Source organism: Aythya fuligula, chromosome 1 (assembly GCF_009819795.1).
Source record: "Aythya fuligula isolate bAytFul2 chromosome 1, bAytFul2.pri, whole genome shotgun sequence".
Taxonomy (NCBI): domain Eukaryota; kingdom Metazoa; phylum Chordata; class Aves; order Anseriformes; family Anatidae; genus Aythya; species Aythya fuligula.
The window spans coordinates 14124110-14142378 of NC_045559.1; the positions used below are offsets into that span (position 1 = coordinate 14124110).

Sequence of the window (18269 nt, forward strand, 5' to 3'; positions counted from 1 at the left end):
GCTTTCCTGTTACACAACAGCCAGCAGTCATGTGATGTACAATGCAGCACAAGTGTTTGAAATAGGAATGTTTTTCATATGCAGATCCCACTCTAAACTGGTCTTTCAGAATTCTGCACTTGCATACAGTGCCTGTTTTGATCAATTCGACAACCTACTCTAGACATAGCCTGGAGCTACTTAAAAGCTGTGTGCTGCTCAAGAACTACAGGTTTGGCCTGCTCTTTCTGTAGCCAAGACAGACGGATTTTACTCAGTTTTCGTTCTTAACAACTCACCTTTTGCTGCAGGACCCCTAATAACGAGGGACTCAGTGTTTTGTCCCATCCTTTTTTTTAGGTGAACATCTTAAACCCATAAATGTTGACAAGAATACTCTTCCAGTAACTTCTCCACAGCTACCAGGAGGAATATGCTGTTTCAGCCCCTCCACTCTTTTATCCCTTCCACTATAGAGCTGCATTTACCTCTAGAGGCCTTCATCATCCTCCCTTTGGTAGTCTGAAATGATTTGTAAGCACAGGTATTCACAGGTATCAACATGTAGGAGGCTGTGACTGTTTCACCTGTCATGTACCACAGAACAGTTATTTTACCCAGACTAAATGGATCTCCAGCATTTGCAGAGCTTGCTTACAAGAACATGTATTTCATCCTTTTCTCCTGCAGCAGTCAAGAGGGTCGGGAGTCCCCTTTGAGCGGGGAACACTTCCTACACCAAGGCACTTCAGAAGGGTATCTATCACAAGACCAACACGCTCTTGCTTAATGGAAGTGTCAGAAAAAATTAAAAAACCCAACGCTCACGTGTTAGACTGATGTAAGGGAAGAACAACTGAGAGTTCAATGAGGCATCTCTTTATTTATCATATGACAAGCAGAACAAGATTGCAGCCTAAGAGCTACAGTAGAAGTGTTTCTGAGCAGTAACAAAGCCTCCTTCACTCCCAGACCAACTGGGCACACCCAAAATTCAGATTCAACTAGGAATCTTAGTGCAAGAAGATCTACTAGACCTACATTTTGAACCTCTGTGGTTTTTTTTTTGTTTGTTTGTTTTTTGCTCTTTGATAGTCATTAATAAGGTGAGGAATACCACTGGGAGGACTGACAATCCAGAAGGGTGAAGACTAACAATTCCAAAACAAAATTCAATTTTGCATCATGCTTTAGCTACCTATTTTAAACCGTTACTTCAAACACCCCTTAAAAGCCTTGCATTTTAAATATGGAATGGCTTCTGAACAGCTGTGAAGCTGAAATATCTAAGTCTGCAAGATGCTATTTCTAGGAAGATGCAACAGATGTTTTACACTTGTTAATATGTACATCCTATTCTAAACAGGATGTAGAGTTTACTTGTAATGAGAGCAATCAGTATATAATTGTTGCTCAATGCTATTCAAGCAAAAAGGAGAGGCACCCGGAGCAAGAAACTTCCTGACAAATACCCAGGCTATTGGAAAAATCCACGCTCCATGCAACATCTACAGACAGGCATAAGCACCTTCCAACAAGTCACTTCCAGACAGAAGGAGCATTTGTAGACAGCCCAATCTCTGCTTACTGGCGCTCTGCTATTTGCAAGATGCATTAAAAGGAGGTGAGGATGAGTCACATGAGACTTTTGAGACACAGGCCCTAGGTCTAACCAGACTAGGTAAGGCAGAGCCACTAAAGCGAACAGAACCAGACCTGAGTGGGGCATGGATATTCTCAGCAGGTTACCAAACTGAGTTTAGTTCTTTTTTTTTTTTTTTTTTTTTTTAAGGGAACCGTTCTAGAACAGCGCTGCAGTATCATTACATTATTGAAACTGAAAAACATCCTTAGGTAAGCTGACTTAAGCAGGAGATAAAGCACAGAAGTGCCCTCAAACAGACTACCTTGCTCTGCTAGCTGTAGATGATGTTACAACAGGTCCAGTAAGTTTTCTTCCAGATGAGCACAGATGGCCTACAAGGCAAATTTTGGATACCCAATACCAAGAACAGCTAGATCCTCCAATTTACTCTAATGGGAACAGTATTCAGGAGTTATACCACTGAAACAGACAACAAACCAAACCAATTTAGCTAACAGCTGCACTTCCAAGACCAGTAATATTTGTATCACACAATCTGGGGGAAAACTGAAGGAACAGCTTGGCTGTTTCAGAAAGAAAAAAAAAAAAAAGAACTAAATAGTAAGACCCTGTACTGCGAATTCTCAGAAACAGCGCAGGCTTAACTTCAGCTTTCAGGATACAGTCCTAATAATTTCATTTTGTGACAACCACTCCCTCTCAGCAATTAGATCTACACTAGTAACCATAGTCACTTGATGAAAGAGCTCTAAGATGTGTAGAATTTGGTACACTGAATTTGCTCCGTATAATCCATCTTCCAGCAGCACAATTTTTCTTTCTGTTCACAGTAGTTAGCCTCATTTGAAATACTCCTGCCTGCCAATTTTAAAAGACAAAGAAAACCAAGTCTAAATGGTGCCTTAATAGTCTATTTTTGCCCCAAACTAGATACTATACTTTCCCTGAAAAGGTCCTTCAATTTTAGGATTCCCTCATTCCTATAGCAATAATACTAACTCCCACATTCAGTGCTTATATTTCATGCTTAGTCTCAATTAGATGATCAGGGACATACAGAAGAAAAACCCTAAGATGCTAGCCTACTCGCATACAAAACATAGTTGCATTTTTAGGCAATTTCCTTAAGTCAATGGAAATGTTAGAGGTGTTACATGGTGGTAATTGCACAATTAGAGTAAATTGAGTTGCTTCAAATCAGTAGTAGGTTAAGTACACCTGCCATATTTAAGATTCATCACAAGATGTACCATTAAAAACATTCCTGCCATTAACTCTTCTTGCACTCTTTACGTAGAGCAAAGACAGTTTTGACAAGCAGATTTCTTCCTCTTAATGTTCGGCTAGCCTGCAAGGTCCCATAGATCCGTCTCTTACTACAAGCAGTTATCAGCCCACTGCCACGATTTCCTGCTTATGGGCATTTCTCCTCCCCAGCAGAAGTCAGCGCAGTTTCAAATCTATTATCTCTAAGGAGACAACACTCCAAGTTCAGAACTCGCTGTTAGCTGAGCCCAGACACCGTGGCTCCTACATGAAGTATATCCTCTCCTATGCTTGCACAGAGATAGGAGACAAGTGTTTCTCAGAAGCGGTTTAAAAATAGGATCTCACAACCGCCCAGCATACCTTTATAAGCTTACAAGCTTGCTCCAGCATACGAATAATGGGATGATAGAGCAAAGCGCTGGAGGTGAAATCCAAGTGTAGCACTACCCTGATAAAAGCAATAGTTTCATTTTATGAAAAGTGCAGTCTCCTAAATCAGGGCAGCTGTGAGAATGCTATTTTAAGTAACACGCTCTCGTAAAGCCTAATTAGAACGCCCGTGGTTTTTCTGGATGGACGACTCATCCCATCTCGAGTAAGACTACATCAAGCAACAGCAGTGCCAGCGCTGCTGCCCAAAATGAAGCTGCAGCTCAGTTTAGCAAAGGAGAATGATGGTGGTAAGAGACGAGACAGGCTGTAGCCCATCTCAACCTCAGAGACCAGCCAGTTTCACTCTCAGCCTCTTCAAGGGGTTGCTTAGGCTACCCTAAAAGCAGCACGGCTCTGCACCTCCATTTCTCACTTCACTTCAATTTGGGGAACCACATAGCAGTGACCTAAATGGCAAGGGCGGGCAGAAACATGGGAGGCAAGGAAGAGGTGCTTGCATCTAGCTCCTCTGCTAACCTACCCTTGCTCTCCAGACAGTGCTTCAGCTCAAGTGCCCCCCAGTTTTGATGTACCCAAGAGCTGCCACACAAGCTAGCTTTGCTCTTGTATTTGGTTGGCCTACAGCAACTGCACTACCACCACATCAAGCAGCTCTCAGACCCGTTTACGTGACACCCAGCCAGGGGGAAGCATACCTACTAGTTCCCTTACATCAGCTGTGACGCACTGGGAACCCCACTAACACAAAGCTTCGTGAGTTGCCAACCTACAGAAATTTGTAAGCCCACGGTTACAGCCAGTCAGCCAGCCACCCATCCTCAATACACCATCCCATCAGATTTCTGCTCCTCTGAACAGTTCAAGTCTCGGTAGGCCACACCTACCAGGACTAGTAGCCTTCTGAAGCTAGTCCTTTGAAGAGATGTGAAGCGCTGCTGCACTCAAGCTGCATTTCCCTTTTGAAAAAAGAAATGCTGCGTGTCTGTGTATCATTAACGAGCTGCCAAACAGCGCTCTCGTGCTTGACCATAAGAGTGCAGGAGATTGATTTTCTATGGTTTTGGTTTTTCTCTACCGTTTTTAAGAATGCTCCCTTCATACAAGTCACACTAACAAGTTTCAGCAGAGATAAGGAACCCCTTTTGTCCAACGCTTAATAGCCACAGAAACACAGAAGCCAAGACTTGTTTGGCTTCTAAGCTTACAAGACAAACACTTGCTCTCCCTGTGAGAGGACCACCCTGAGTTGCAGTTCTGGAACACCAGAACCCACAGCTCAGTAACCGCCTCGCTCTAGCACAGCCCAACTGTCAGCAAGCAGCAGCCTTTACCTCATTTTCTTCCCAGAGACCTTGAAGAACTACTGGTTTGCTTACACTGCTTGCACCGTAACACTGAGGAACCATCTGTTTGTTAATTATCTCCAACATCTTCAAAGAACCATTACTGACAGGGCTCCAAGGCTAGAGGTATGTTACAATCAAGTGACAATACAGCTCCACTTCTTAGGAAGGTCCCAACAGTGCAGTGGACTTGGTGCAAGCTCCTACTAAACCTGAGATCAGCTGGGCACATAACACCTGTCAGCCTGCTCCTCTCAGTGAGAGGCTATTTTTTATTTTTAAAGACACAAAGAGCCAATAACTGGTCTTCCTTCCCTAGGAAAATCTTCACTCATCTTTCTGAAAGGGTCTCAACTTATAATATCATAATAACAACCCTTCGGTGGTGTGCAAAGGATGTACCCGCCCTGCTGCTGTTCAAGCTTTGAGCACTCCTTCCACATCCAGATGGAAAGATCTGTTGAAAATAATTCTTTCTGATCAGCTGAAGGTCACTGGACATGCCCTACTCCGTGCAAGTAATACATATTAATTTGCCTAGTGACCGTGGTGACCCACAGAGATCACAAGCTTTTTAAAGATTAGTTCACAACTCTTCCAGTAAGAGGAACTCTTCAAACAGCCCAGCTATTGGATTATCAGTCACTTCTGGAACACATAAAGCCTATTCCAAGTTTTACCCTGCTCCAACAAGATAAGCTCATTAAGTCCAAAATCTGTGAGCACTTAACCAGAATCCTGCTCCTTCCCAACTCCGGCCTAGTTATTTTTATAGTCCACCATTTCAGTGAATCTGAAATGACCCTGCCACCGCCCGACTCCTTAAGCAAGGGTTACAGCAATTCTGGCTTCACTGACCAAGTGCCTATAGGAGCTGCCCCTCAAATTCCTTAAAAACTGCATTTTTAGTAAAAACACACCTAATTTCATTAGCAGTTTAAACATGCACACGTCTGTTTTTTCTCCTTGCAGCTGCTTCTTCCTACTCCCGTCCAAGCAGGAGCATTATGAAGCCGTGCAGTGCACACTCACATCAGAAAGCCATCCGTTACAATTAGGCTTGTGCCAAATCTGCTCTCCTGTTCCACTTCTCACACAGACACCCATGCCTTCAAAAAAGGGCTGGTGCAGAAGCAAGAATGAACAGCTGGGAAAAGGTACAGGATCATCTTTCAGCATGAGCACCACTTCAACTGTTTCAGCTATGGCATTAATGCACGCTCAGATCTATTACACCTCGTATTCCCTTCTCCCCTACATACCCTTGAACTCTTGTCAGTCTCTTTGTAAGACAAAGGTAAACAGTGCTGTTTAAATAACAGGTCCTAGCAAAGGCACAGACCACATACATGCACAGACAGGATACCACAGCAAGTTAGAACCGCAAGCCTAACTGCTGGAGAACACCCAGCCAACTGAAATATCCTTCTTAAAAGGACAGAATTGTAGTTCAGGAGAAACTGTTTCTCTCTGGTAGGCTACCATAAATACAAACTATTTAAAAAATATCTCCCTCTCTTCCAGCTCCCTTCCTTCCCCTCATCTTCCCAGTTAAAGGCATTACAGACTGGCCTTGGGGCAGATCCCCTTCCCTACGGTTTCTGTCTAGAAGTAGTACAAACAGTTGGTGCTTATTCACCTCCTGCAGCAGAAGAAACAACTCAGAATGCATCACGGACGTTATTTTGAAGCTTCACTGCATCACCACTGGAGTTACCGCTTCCCAAAATGATAGTGCTTCCCTGAGGACAGCTAGTAAGACAGCCTTGAAACAAACCCAAATACTATCTTATTTGCCTTCATTTCTGTAGTTTCATAAGAACGTAAAGACTCCTTGGTTCAAATGCTGCTACAACAAGCTTTCAGCTGCACAAAACTTTAAAAATAGTTCATTTCTCTGCTGCCAAAGCAAAACCTGGTTATTAATGTGAGCTACCTAAAAGGTTGCTTTACAGATTAAAGCTTTCTACCCCAGAGAAGCTTTTGATTTGATATTCTAAAGTAGCTTATAAAATACTAAGTATTCAGATTGCTCCCTTACAGCAAGGTAGGGAATTGCTCCCTGTTCCATAATCATGGAATACATGCCTAAACACAAGGACTAATAACACAGAAGTGTTTTTTTTTCCACATCTTCAGTGTACATGAATGTTTCTCACTTAATATATATGCAAGAAAATATTCATTTCAGCTCCCAAATAAATCTGCTCTACATCAGAAGGCTCACTGCACACTGAAAGCTTCTCTGGAAGCTTCCATTACAAAGGGAGTATTTACCTTGTGCTACACTATGCCTATACAGAAAGGATCAATAATCCAGTCACTTAGATGTTTGGTTAACAAACCAGCTGTCTGCTCTTAACACCATTTCCAGTAAGGCTTTTTTTTTTTTTTTTAAATAGCCTCACAACCTCTAGGACTCGAGAATCCTGCTCTTTGTAGTAGCCTACACAAAACCAGCTGCTTCAAGGCTCAGCTGACAGCCACCCATCTGACACTTGAAACAGTTTATTTCAGAAAACAGAGCATACATCATAGAAGTTAAGCTCCGATGAGGCTCCAAACTTGAAAAAGCTTCACACTGTCATCCTTAATTACTGTCTCCATTTCTTTCCTGGTATCCTTTATATAACCTCCAAAGGAAAAAATGTAGCACTATTAGATGCTTCCAGCCTGGGCCTCCTGCCCCTCCCTCAGCACACACATGCCCTGCAGGCTCTATCTGCAACTAATACCGACTACTTACAGTAGCTCCCAGTCCCCAGTCGCTTCTTATGCAACTAGGCTCCACCTCACCACGTTGCTTATGTAACACATTAAGCAGCGTCTATTATACAGGATTCTTCTACATTAGTCATATACCCAACAACTTTCATTCCAGCAGTTCTCACACAACACATTCACCAAGAATTCAAGCTTCATTCCCCACCAGGTCGCTGCTGCAGAGAAGAGAGAAATCGCACCTATCTGCAAACATACTGAGAACAGGAAAAGCGCTATAAAGCATTTCTAAGTGGAACAAACGACCACATTTGAAGCATCAGCAATTTTAGCTGTTAATTCGTTCGCTGGGTTAGCTGCAGAGGCTAAGTTTACATTGTACTATACAAGAACAAGACGTGGGAACTGGCAGTGAAATTCTCTGAAAGCACAAAAACCCCACCCAAACAGTAAAATGAGTTGCACTCTTTAAAAAAAGAGAAGAGGAAAAGTGTTATGATTGGAAAACGTACATTTTTCACCCCCACCCCAAATCCTGAAATAAAACACAGATCCAGAATATATTTGCCAAGCTCCTAATCCCATCCAGACTGGTGTGCCAAGTTCATTTTCCTACGAACCTCAGGAGGCAGGAGGAGGGCCACCCTCCCCGTATTTGCACCCCGTGGCTTTCCATTTCCACTCAGCGCCCGCTTCAATCCCCGTTACAGACACAGGCCACCCGCGGCCTAGCTCCCAAACAGACGTCATGCCGCCCTAGGAAAACACTGCTCAAAGAGGAGCCACCAAGACACGAATTCAGACATTTTAACACACCCAAGCGCTGTTCAGACAGAACCAGAGGCAAAACAGCTTTCTCCTCAGCCTCCCCGTGCACCTAGCAGAGCCACACCGAGCTCCCAGCAGCACAACTCCACACAGCTTGCACATTGGCTCTAGAGAGGCGGCCAGACAGCACTGAGGCAGCTCCCAGGGACACCAACTGACCCCGGGGGAGCCGAGAGGGGATCCACGCAGCGCCTGAGGGGGCCCCGCGGGGAACTTCCCCTTGAGGGCAGCGCGGAGGGGCCTCCCCCCGCGGCGGGCAGGGAGGGAAGCCAGAAGCTTCCTCGGCTACACCCCGGCTCACGAGGGCGGCGGGGGAAGGGAAAGGGAGGGGAAGGGAGGGGAGGCGGGGAAGGGGCCGTGAGGGGAGGCGCGGGCTCCCCGGGCAGCCGCCGCCGCCTGAGGCGGGCTGGGCCGCGGCCAAGCCCCACAGGAATGCGGCGCGGTCACGTGACCTCCGGCGGACGTGCGCCGCCCTGCCCTCGCCAGGGAGGCCCGGCGCCATCTTGGGCTGACGCAGTTAGAAAAGCCCCGCCGAGCCCCCTCTGCCTCGCTCCCCGCCCCGCCGCTCCTCTCCTCGCGGCCCCGGATGGAGACACCGAGCCCGTTTTTTCCCCGTTTTCCCCTCTTTTCACCCCATTTTTTCTCGAGGCTCCCCGCCCGCCGGGATCATGGCGCCCGTTTTCTTCCCCCCTCGCCCCAGCCTCCCCCGGCGGCTCCCGACCCTGCCCAGCTGCGGCTGCCCCCTTGCTGCAGGATGATGTCAGCGCCAGCCAATCAGCGCGCGCCGGGGCAGCCCGGGCGGGCCGCCCATTGGATGCCGCGCAGGCCCCGCCCCCCCCGCCTGACTCCCGTCGCCGCCGCGGTTCGCTGCGGAGACGCGGCCAAGGCAGGAGTGGGGGGGGGGGGGGGGGGGGGAAGGGAGGGGAATAGGAGGGGAAGAAAAAAAAAAAAAAAAAAAAAACCTACACAAAAAAACCGACAACCAAACCCACCAAGACGCCGGCCGCCATTTCGCGCAACAACAGGCAGAACCCGAGCGAGCAGCCCCGGCCATAGCGCCCTAAGGAGAGAGAGAAAAAAAAAAAAAAAAAAGAGAGAAAAAACAGAGACACACGCACAGGAGAGTTAGACAGGAAAAAATACCCATAGACTCCGCCATGATCACAAGACGTTTAATCGCCCCCCTCCTCCCTCAGGCTCAACGCCCCGTTACAGCCGCCTCCTCTGCGTCCAACCAGCCAGCGGATCCCTTCACCTCGGCTCCCTCCTGCCGCAGCAGCAGCTCTTTAGAGCCCCAAACTCTCTCTGCCCGAGGTGTGGGGGGACGCTAGGCTATGGCGCTGCTGCTAACTGCTTCTCCAGTCACCCGCTTGTGGCGGCTCCATCGAGGCAGGGTAAGGGCTGCCAGCCCAGCTTTTATCTGGTGCCCCGAGTTTGCGCACTGAAGGAGGCTCGCTCAGCCCCTGGTGGGCGTCGAATGAAACCCCAGCCGCCGCCTCCCCTCCCTCGCTCAGCCGCGGCGCTGGAGGGGCTGAGGCCGGGCAGGGACGTGGCGGAGGGAGCCGGGGGCTCGGCTGGAGCCCTCCTGGGCTGCCCGCTAAAGCCAGACCCTACCTTCCTCCCCGTTCCCTACACGGGAAAGCCAGCCCCGGCTACAACTCGTCCCGGGCCCCGGCGGAGAGACAAAACGCCGTCAGCTAGCGCGGCCCCGCTCGCCTCACACGCCTCGGGGAAGATCCCAGCCTCGAGTGCCCACCACGGGGGAGCCGCAGCCCAAAGCCTCCGTGCCGCCTGCCAGACGGGCCCAGTGCAAACCTCCCGCTCCCTCCCCTCGCTCGTCGCCCCCCTCCTTCCTTCCTTCCCCGCCCCTCCGGTGAAGCATGTCCGAGACCCCCGGGGCTTTGTCGTATACCATTTTAATGGCCAAAACGCACCCCTCGGGTTGAGATCCGCCAAGGATAGGTAGGGCCGAGCGGCATGCCGGGCGTGAGGAGGAAGCCGAGGCGGAGGCGGGGGGGGAAGGGGGAAAGAAGCAGCAGCCGAGGACGGAGTTTTAGCGATCCTGCCCCAGAGGATGCAGCTGTGAGTCAGACATCCTCCCGCTGCCGCCCGCCGCCACCACAGCCGCTGCCCCTCCCCGCCCGCGCCTCACGGAGCAGCCCCCGAGAGCAGCCTGGGCTGCTCCCCTCCTCCACCACCACCACCACCACCGCCCTGTATCGCCGAACAACTTCTCCCTTCACCCCCCTCTCCTTATTCTCGCCCACCCCCGCCCCTCGCTCCGCTCCCTCGGCCGCGGGGCTGAGTTGCAAAATGGACACGGAGGGCTCGGCGGGCGGCGGGCGCGCAGCAACACCAGCAGCAGCAGCCCACAAGCAAAATGGCGGCCGCTTGGCTTCGCCTTGGTAACCCTGCCCCTGCCAGGCGGGGCGGGTGAGCCCCGTGCAGGGGGAGGGAGGGGAGAGCGGCCGCCATTTTCCCCGAGAGGCAGTGACATAGAGGGGAGCGTAGGAGGCTGCGAGCAGGGAGACCCGGGAGCAGCGGCAGCGGGGTTTGTACGCAGGTCCCGAGGCAAAAGGCGCTCCCCGGCTAGCTCCCTGTAGGGTTCCGTGCGCCGAGCTGGTTCCTGAAGGGGGAGGGGGGGCCCTCCTCTTCCTTTCCTTCTTCCCTTTTTCTTTTTTTTTTTTTTTTTTTTTTATTTCGCCCGGGTCTGCTGAGGAGGGGGGTGAGTCCTGCCCAGGGCAGGGACATCCGCAGTGGGGCAGCGGCATTGTTTTGGTCGGGATAGGAGAGGGGCTCGGCTGAGGGGTCCTGCTGCCTGGCCTGTGTCACCATTACAGGTGAGTCTCGGGTTGTTTCTGAGGGGCTTTACCGGGGGTGCCTCAGGGAGGTGGAGGGGGGGGAGGGGGGTGGCAAAAAAAAAAAAAGAAAAGGGGGAGCAAAATGCGACGGGGACGCCTCGTTGCCCCCGGGGTGGCAGGCTCCCACCTCCCCCTCCGAAACGTGCTGAAATTCTCCTCAAGTTGTCTTCAATTCGCTTTTCCTTTTGTGGGGTTTGGCTCGAAAATGGCAGGCTGTCGCTATATCTTGTGAATATGGCGGGTTACTGTAACTGGAGGAGCTGAGGAGAATTTTTTGGCAGTTCTGCCAGATTTATGCATTATGCCTGGAAAAAGAGCCAGGAGGGGCTATTATGTGACAACGTACGCTTCCTCAGACTGGTGGTTTTTAAGAAGGGGTTTGTCTGTTATTGGCACTGCGTATTGAGTTTTATGAAGCTTAGGGAAGCCTATTCTCTTCCTCCATCCTGTATATTTTTGCTTTGTGATACTAAAATGGCTCGTTATAGGCCTAATCTCGCTGACTTCCACACCCCCGCCTCCTTCTCTGCCTCCCTGCTAATATCTCAGCTTCGTGGTGTAACCTGGACGAACGGAAAGCTGTCCTAAAGAGTTTCTGTGCCAATTTAAAAGGGGATCATTCTCTCCACCCCCTTTCTTGAGGTTGTAAGTAGTTATACTGGTGCATCCCTTTCTTGCTTCGGTTTCTGTAGCCAGCGTTCGTGCTCCTTGGCTGGCATATTTTAATCTTCAGGAAATAAAGGCTGGTGGAGTAGACCCTATCGCTGTAGACATAGGGGAGGAGAAACAAACGGTTCACTGTGTAGTACTAAATAGGGTAGAGAAACATAATATAGTCTGATTATAAAGGTCCTGTATTCCCCCATACTTGGCCATTAGGGAACGTGCGGTGGCGAAAAGCCCCGAGGTCCCTAACACGGTACATACTACGTGTTGTTGAACGCAGAAGCTTAGTGCTGCATCTAGATTTAGGAATATTTTAGACTGTTTATTTACAGTATCTTAAAGGAATAATAATGAAACGTTCCAGTTATTCAGGGCTCAGGTCGGAGAAAACAGCAATATATCCATGGCTGTACTTATAACGCGTAATTAATTGATTATAATCATGATACTTTTGAAGTTACTTTTCAAAAAATGTGGAGCAAATTTTTTAATTTCCCTCTTTTGTCCTTTAGAGATTCTAAAAATGGCGGCCTCAGGCTGATGTTGTGGTAATCTAATCAGCTCGGGTCCTCCACACCCCATGCAGTGCGTTTGTCTGCAGCATATTAGAGTCTTATTCCGTGGAAATGAAAAGACCGTTCCCTTCAAATAATGTACAAAACATCTCTTGGCTTTACTGCGATTTAAAAATGCTGTGTTCCAGCTGATTAATTTTATTGGTTATGTGTGTGAAAGGCAAGTGAACGAGACCACTCTTGTCGGGGAGAAGGGGGGTGGAAAGAGGCAGCAGACTCAGGCGGCTTCTTTGAGGGGTGTGTATAGATTTCTCTAAGGTAATACGTGTGTCGTCGAATAATTTGGAAAAGCTCCGGCGTTGGTGGTGGAGGCTGTGTATCCGTCCGTCGCATTATCAACCTAAAAGCGATAATATTTTTCAAACTAAAGAGGAGATTAAGATCGCTGAAACAGTCAGCTAAATTCTTTGTGGAATCACATTTGTGAACGTCATGGTCATCTCCCAGGAAATACCTCTGCTGGACGTTGGGGTAGTAATTCCATATGTTCGTAGTTCGAGAATACGAAAAGAACTTAATACGGACTGAAATAATGCATGCAAGATTATAACCTGTTACTCTATTAAGATGCAGAATTTCTTCTGCCACCGTAATCTTAGTATTCGACGTTTTCTTTCATTTATATTGCATATTGCTGTATAAAACGTGTATGGTAATATACGTACAAATAATTAAGTGAAAGTGCGGTGCCGAACCTCTAATTTTTTTCTGAAATGAAATATGAACCTTTTAGTATCACCACTATAAATATGTTTGGGTGGGGGGAAGGGAAGTCACAAGGATTTGTTATTCCGTAGTTGGTGTAGTGTACTCTGATACAAACTATGGAGACTGTGAGCTATATGTTCAAACAACAGCAACAAAAAAGAAATTCATATTTGTCGCTTTGGTTTTTGTATGCCTGTCTTTAATCTTGTCGTTGGTTTAATGAGGTGTGAGTTTGAATTCTAGTATAGCTTTGGAACCTTCTGGATTTAAACAATCAAAAATAAAGTACTGAAATGGCAAAACCGTCTTCAGTCTCTGAAGAATTCGAATTTAGATACCGTTCACATACAGAGCAGCACTGATGTTGGTGTAAGGTATACCTGAAGTTCCACAGCAAGATGGTAAGACTTTCAGCGGTCCTAATGCGTGCTTTTCATGTGTTTTGAGGCCAAAGGCTGAGTGATTTCAACCACCAAGTGATGCATTAATGGTCCAACAATGCATGCTCCCATCTTGCCCTCCTCATATTATATGGACTTGATCTTTTTTTTTTAAATAAGCCATGTCTTACTCTCATCTTATTAAAAAAGGATACAGTTTTAAAGACTTTATATGAGCATTTTTAGAAAATTCTTGCCTTTTTCTTTTTCTCTTTCTAGGTTTAAAACCCCTCTTCTCTTATTTTTTCAACGTTACAACTTAGAGGGCTACACTGCTCTACTTCATGGCCTCAGTCATGTTCTTGGGCAGATGTCCAATTCAAGATTAACATTAGAAGAAACAATTTTGTACAGTTTACAGAAAGTGTCACTGGGGAAAAATTGAGATCCAAAAATTGGAATACCCCAACTCAATTTTTACAACTTATCTCACAGATCACAAATTTCATGCGTTAAGGCCCTTTTGGGAATTTTGAAATCTTCCAGTTTTTCTGTGTGTTCTAGTGAGTCACTTTGTGACTCAGTTTCTCCATTTGTAAAACAGATCTGTGATCTGAAAACAGGCTTGTTTAAGGAGACAACATTACAAAGGAAATTCTGCCCTTATTTTTTGAATTCCGCTGATGTTGGTTGGTTAAAATATATTCATTAAAAATGAAATGTTCCCCCAACCTACTAGCAGAAGTTCTTGAAAGAGAGGTTGGAAATCAGAATTCTTGAAAAGGTTTCTGATTTACAAACGTTTTGTTACAAATGCAATTTTGTAAATGTTAAAATAATATGGATGTTACGCAAATGGTTTTAGCGCTATCTTCAAGCTCTTCGTATCTGAAGGAAAAATCTGCTCAACTGTCATAACTATGCATTTTGGGTAAGCTTTTTTGCCATCTGGGAAGTTTCAGAGAGGAAAAAATACTGACTTTTAAAGCTGTAAGTATCCAGGGAAAGTTTCATTTAGTACCAATATTCAGATTACTGTTAGGAGTTGCATTACCTCATGTCTCTGGTTTGGTTTCAACACAACTGGGTTAATCTGTTGGAGTGAAATACAGAAAACAGCATCACACTGAAGGCTGATCCCAGTTTGATTTAAGGACAGCCTTAGTTTTGTGCTCATGCTGGTTTTAGTAAGACTCCTTGTGGGTTTTAGGTAAGGAATGTTGTATGTTACTGAAGAATTATGCAGTTGTTCTAAATAGATGAATCTGTAAATGAAGCTCTAACAAAAGTATTCTGCTGTTTTCATATAAAATTCTAACAAAATTGAGTTGGGGGATGTAGATACGAAACGAAAGCCAAATCAGGCTTCTGGAGAGATCCTAAGGAAATCCAGCTATGTTACTGGTCTTGTGACTTCCATACAAATGATCATTTGTGAATCTTTCAAAAGCAAATTTGGTTGGATAGTGTTTTTGGAGTAGGTACTGCTGTGTTCAAATGTTTCCACTGTACAAATAGTAGTTTCTATCACTAAGAATAAAGCTTGCTTTTTTTTTTTTTTTGTACAGAGATACCTTACTTAGTTCATGTAGAATGTGAATTACTTTTTGTTTTTTTTTGAGTTCTGGATTATTTACAATGTTAATTGTGTTGGCCTTTTGAAGGGTGTGAGGTGAATGTGCCTAACTACCACTGTTCACAGAGTCTTCTTAGTGGAAAAAAAAAAGCTTACCCATAAAAGTGAACCTAATCACTTTCAGGATCCAAAATTCTGCTCATGACCTTCATACTACAAAAAACCCTGCTATAATCACGTTCAAAGACAGAACTGTTGTTACCTTTAAGGCATAACAAACAGCTTATTTAAAAGAAACCTTGTCAAGGTTTCATATACTTGCTAGCAGATACTGAGATAATTTTTATTTCCTCTTACAAATCTTAATATATTAACGTGGTGTTAATGAAACTGGCAAGGTTTTAAGCTCTGCAGGTTGTTAGAAAATCTTAATAATTAAGGTTGTCTGCAAGCCTTTGAAGAGAGTTTTGTCATACAAAGTGGGTTCTTTAACATCTCTGGCTTAAATGGTTTTCATTTGTCATTTTTTTTTAGTAATTAACAAATTTGGTAAGAATTATTGTAAATCGGTGTCCACGCAAGTTGTGTGCTGCAAAAGTACAAAAAAAAACCAAAAATGTAGATTGAAGTAGCATGCAGGCTGTGTCCTGTCTAGGTAAAAATGTGTGTTAATTTTGCATATTTTATTGTGAAAGCACTATCATTCCTTTCATGTGATAGTTTATACGCTGCCTAGATTGAGATGTGGTGTTGTAAAACTTAAATGACACCTGCATGGGCCCAGCAGTTCTGCAAATCAGGCCAAGCATGGGAATTCCAAAATAATATTGATTCTAGTTTAAAAATGTGGTTTTAGATTAACATTTTTGAAAGATATACATATTGAAATGCTCCAATGGAAGTTGAGGTTTAGACAAGCTTTTTTTTTTTTGCATGTCTAGTTGTGTTTTGTGTATTGCTTTATGCTATCATAGTCTAGGTAATCATTCACTTTTATATCCTTATCAAAAAAAAAAAAAGCCGTCAAGTTCAAAGAAGATGCGTGAGTAGATTTTAATGACATTATTGTAGCTTAGGTTACAACTTACAAAGAAGGGCCTATAGGCTGTTTGCTGTTTTTTGTTTTTTTTTTTTTTTTTGGTGTGTGTGCTTTTCATGAACAGGTTATATAGAAAATGATTAAATATGTATCTTATGTTTACTAAATACGAATTGAAAATGTACACGGAATGGTAGGTTTGGATCTTTAGCCTGAGTAGCTCTGGATATTTAAACTGGTTCAGTGTTCATTACTTTTAACTGTTCTAATTTCTCTAGGTCTAGAGAACTTTTTTCTTTCACAGTGGGTGATGCTCTTATTTTGCCTTGAGTAGACAATAGAGCTACCTCCTAATTAGCAATGGGTATAATGGGACTGTTTTTGTATCACAAGACAGCTGATATTCCAAGTCTAGACAGTTAATCCTGTCTTAACTGTTGGTTTCAATAAACTTTTTGAGTGAGAAAATGTTTTTAGTCACTACTACTTAAACTGAAGGTGAAGGCCTGAGAATTATAACAGCTTACTTAGAGCTTTTTGGGGAAGGAATGGAGAGATTACTCCTCTCAGTTGGTTTCTGAAGGTATAATTCTAGAACTGCGAGGGAAACGATAATAACTTTATCCATAACTGATTTAAAAATACAGTCGTTACCTTACTGTCTGTAAGGATGAAGTTACTCCCTCAGATGCCTTACCAAGTAGTAATACTGCTGGTTCTTACTCTTTTTGCATACAGTCGAAATATTTGATGGGATTCTTTTTTGTGTTCATTTAATATATATATGTAAATAAAAAGTTGTTACTGTCATTGATTAAAAACAAACAAAAACGCCCTGTGTAACATTCATATGTTCATTCTTTGTCTCTTGCTTTCCAGTCGCTTGAATCTTCTGTCATAGAGGCAATAAAAGACAAACTTTGCATCTTCTTTTTTCTCTGTTTGGCAGTAGTATTCAAAGATGAAAGCTGTATTTTGTGCTTCTCTGGCTGGGCAGAGCTTTTTTGCTGTGTTTATTCTGAGATGACGTATTTCTTATCTGTTACTACAATTAAGAATGCACACTGAGATCATGTTTGAAAACATAAATGTATAAAGTTGCAGAAAAACTCTGAATTTCTTCACGCAAATCAGTCAACATACTCTTGCAAGATAACTGCAATTGAAAACAAAACATTTTCTGTTCCCTTTAAGTAGGAAACATCTTGGTATCAGACTGTGTTTTCTGTGGCTGCCTTTGAAGGGCCCTCTCAATCTGTTCTGTTGACCTCTCCCTCCCAAAACCTTAGTAAAGAGCTTTGCAATACTGCCGTGTCGTTACCAAGAACATAGTCCAGGTTAACTTGTGTAAAAAGAACTGTGTAAAAGATCTAACTGCTAGAAGAATGAAAGTTTGTCTGAAAGAGTACAAATTTCTGACCTGTCTTGTGTTTGGATTCCTAAGCACAAGAGTGACAATCAGGTGAATGTCTACAAAATACTTACAGAATTAGAAATGGAAGCACTGTTGTGTTATTCATGCAAGTCAAATTCCATTGATAAGACAGGAGAACTGGTTTTGAAATCTACCAAAATGAAAGGTTGGACTAGATGACCTTAGAGGTCTTTTCCAACCTGAATGGTTCTGTGAAAACATGTTGAAGTAGAAATTACTTTAGCTGAAATGTCAAACGTTGTGCAAGTCTTAACAACTTACTACTTGTATACTAGGTATCTAATATGCAGAAGTAGGCTTCCAAGCCTTATTAAGGTGCACAGAAACATAAATTAATAATTTTACCTGATGTCATAAAGGCAGCAAAATAGGTTGTTGAAACCATTAACTATTACAAATATGTATTTGAAATATGTATTTGCAACCACGCGTTCCCCTTCCACCCCCAAAGCCATACTTCCTTCTTGGAAGGAATACTGGGCCCTAGAGTAGAGTTCAGACCTTCCAGTGATTGACTCACCATTCAGTGTATCGTTATATTTATTTAAAATTATCCTTGGCTCTTACACTTACAGATGTTACAGCGTATGCTTATGGAACACTGTGTGCGTGCAGAAACACTTTACATTCTGAAATGTTTGTTAAGAATAATAGCTTACGGTAACAGGTGTAAATGGTGTTTCTTGGAGAATGATTGGTAAGTGACATATTCAAATGCCTGCATGTTTAATCAACGGTTATTTGCTGCTTCACAGTAGATAGAGAAAAATGTTTGCTGGGAAACAGCTGATGCAAATAATAGCTTAAAGATACCTTTACTGGGAAAATTATTTGTTAGTTTTCTTAATCTTTGAGTTTTACATCTCATGGTGATATAGTGCAAGATGTTA

General features: G+C 44.5%; 1 protein-coding gene across 4 annotated transcripts in view; it reads left to right on the plus strand.

The window, feature by feature from the left end:
• The first annotated feature begins 10848 nt into the window (after positions 1-10848).
• The window catches only part of KMT2E (lysine methyltransferase 2E), a 64156-nt gene continuing 56735 nt past the window's right edge, over positions 10849-18269 (plus strand). For all 4 annotated transcript variants that reach the window (XM_032207083.1, XM_032207106.1, XM_032207098.1 and 1 more), the window contains exon 1: positions 10849-10979. The gene's annotated coding sequence lies outside the window, so the exon portion shown is untranslated. The remainder of the gene's footprint in view (positions 10980-18269) is intronic.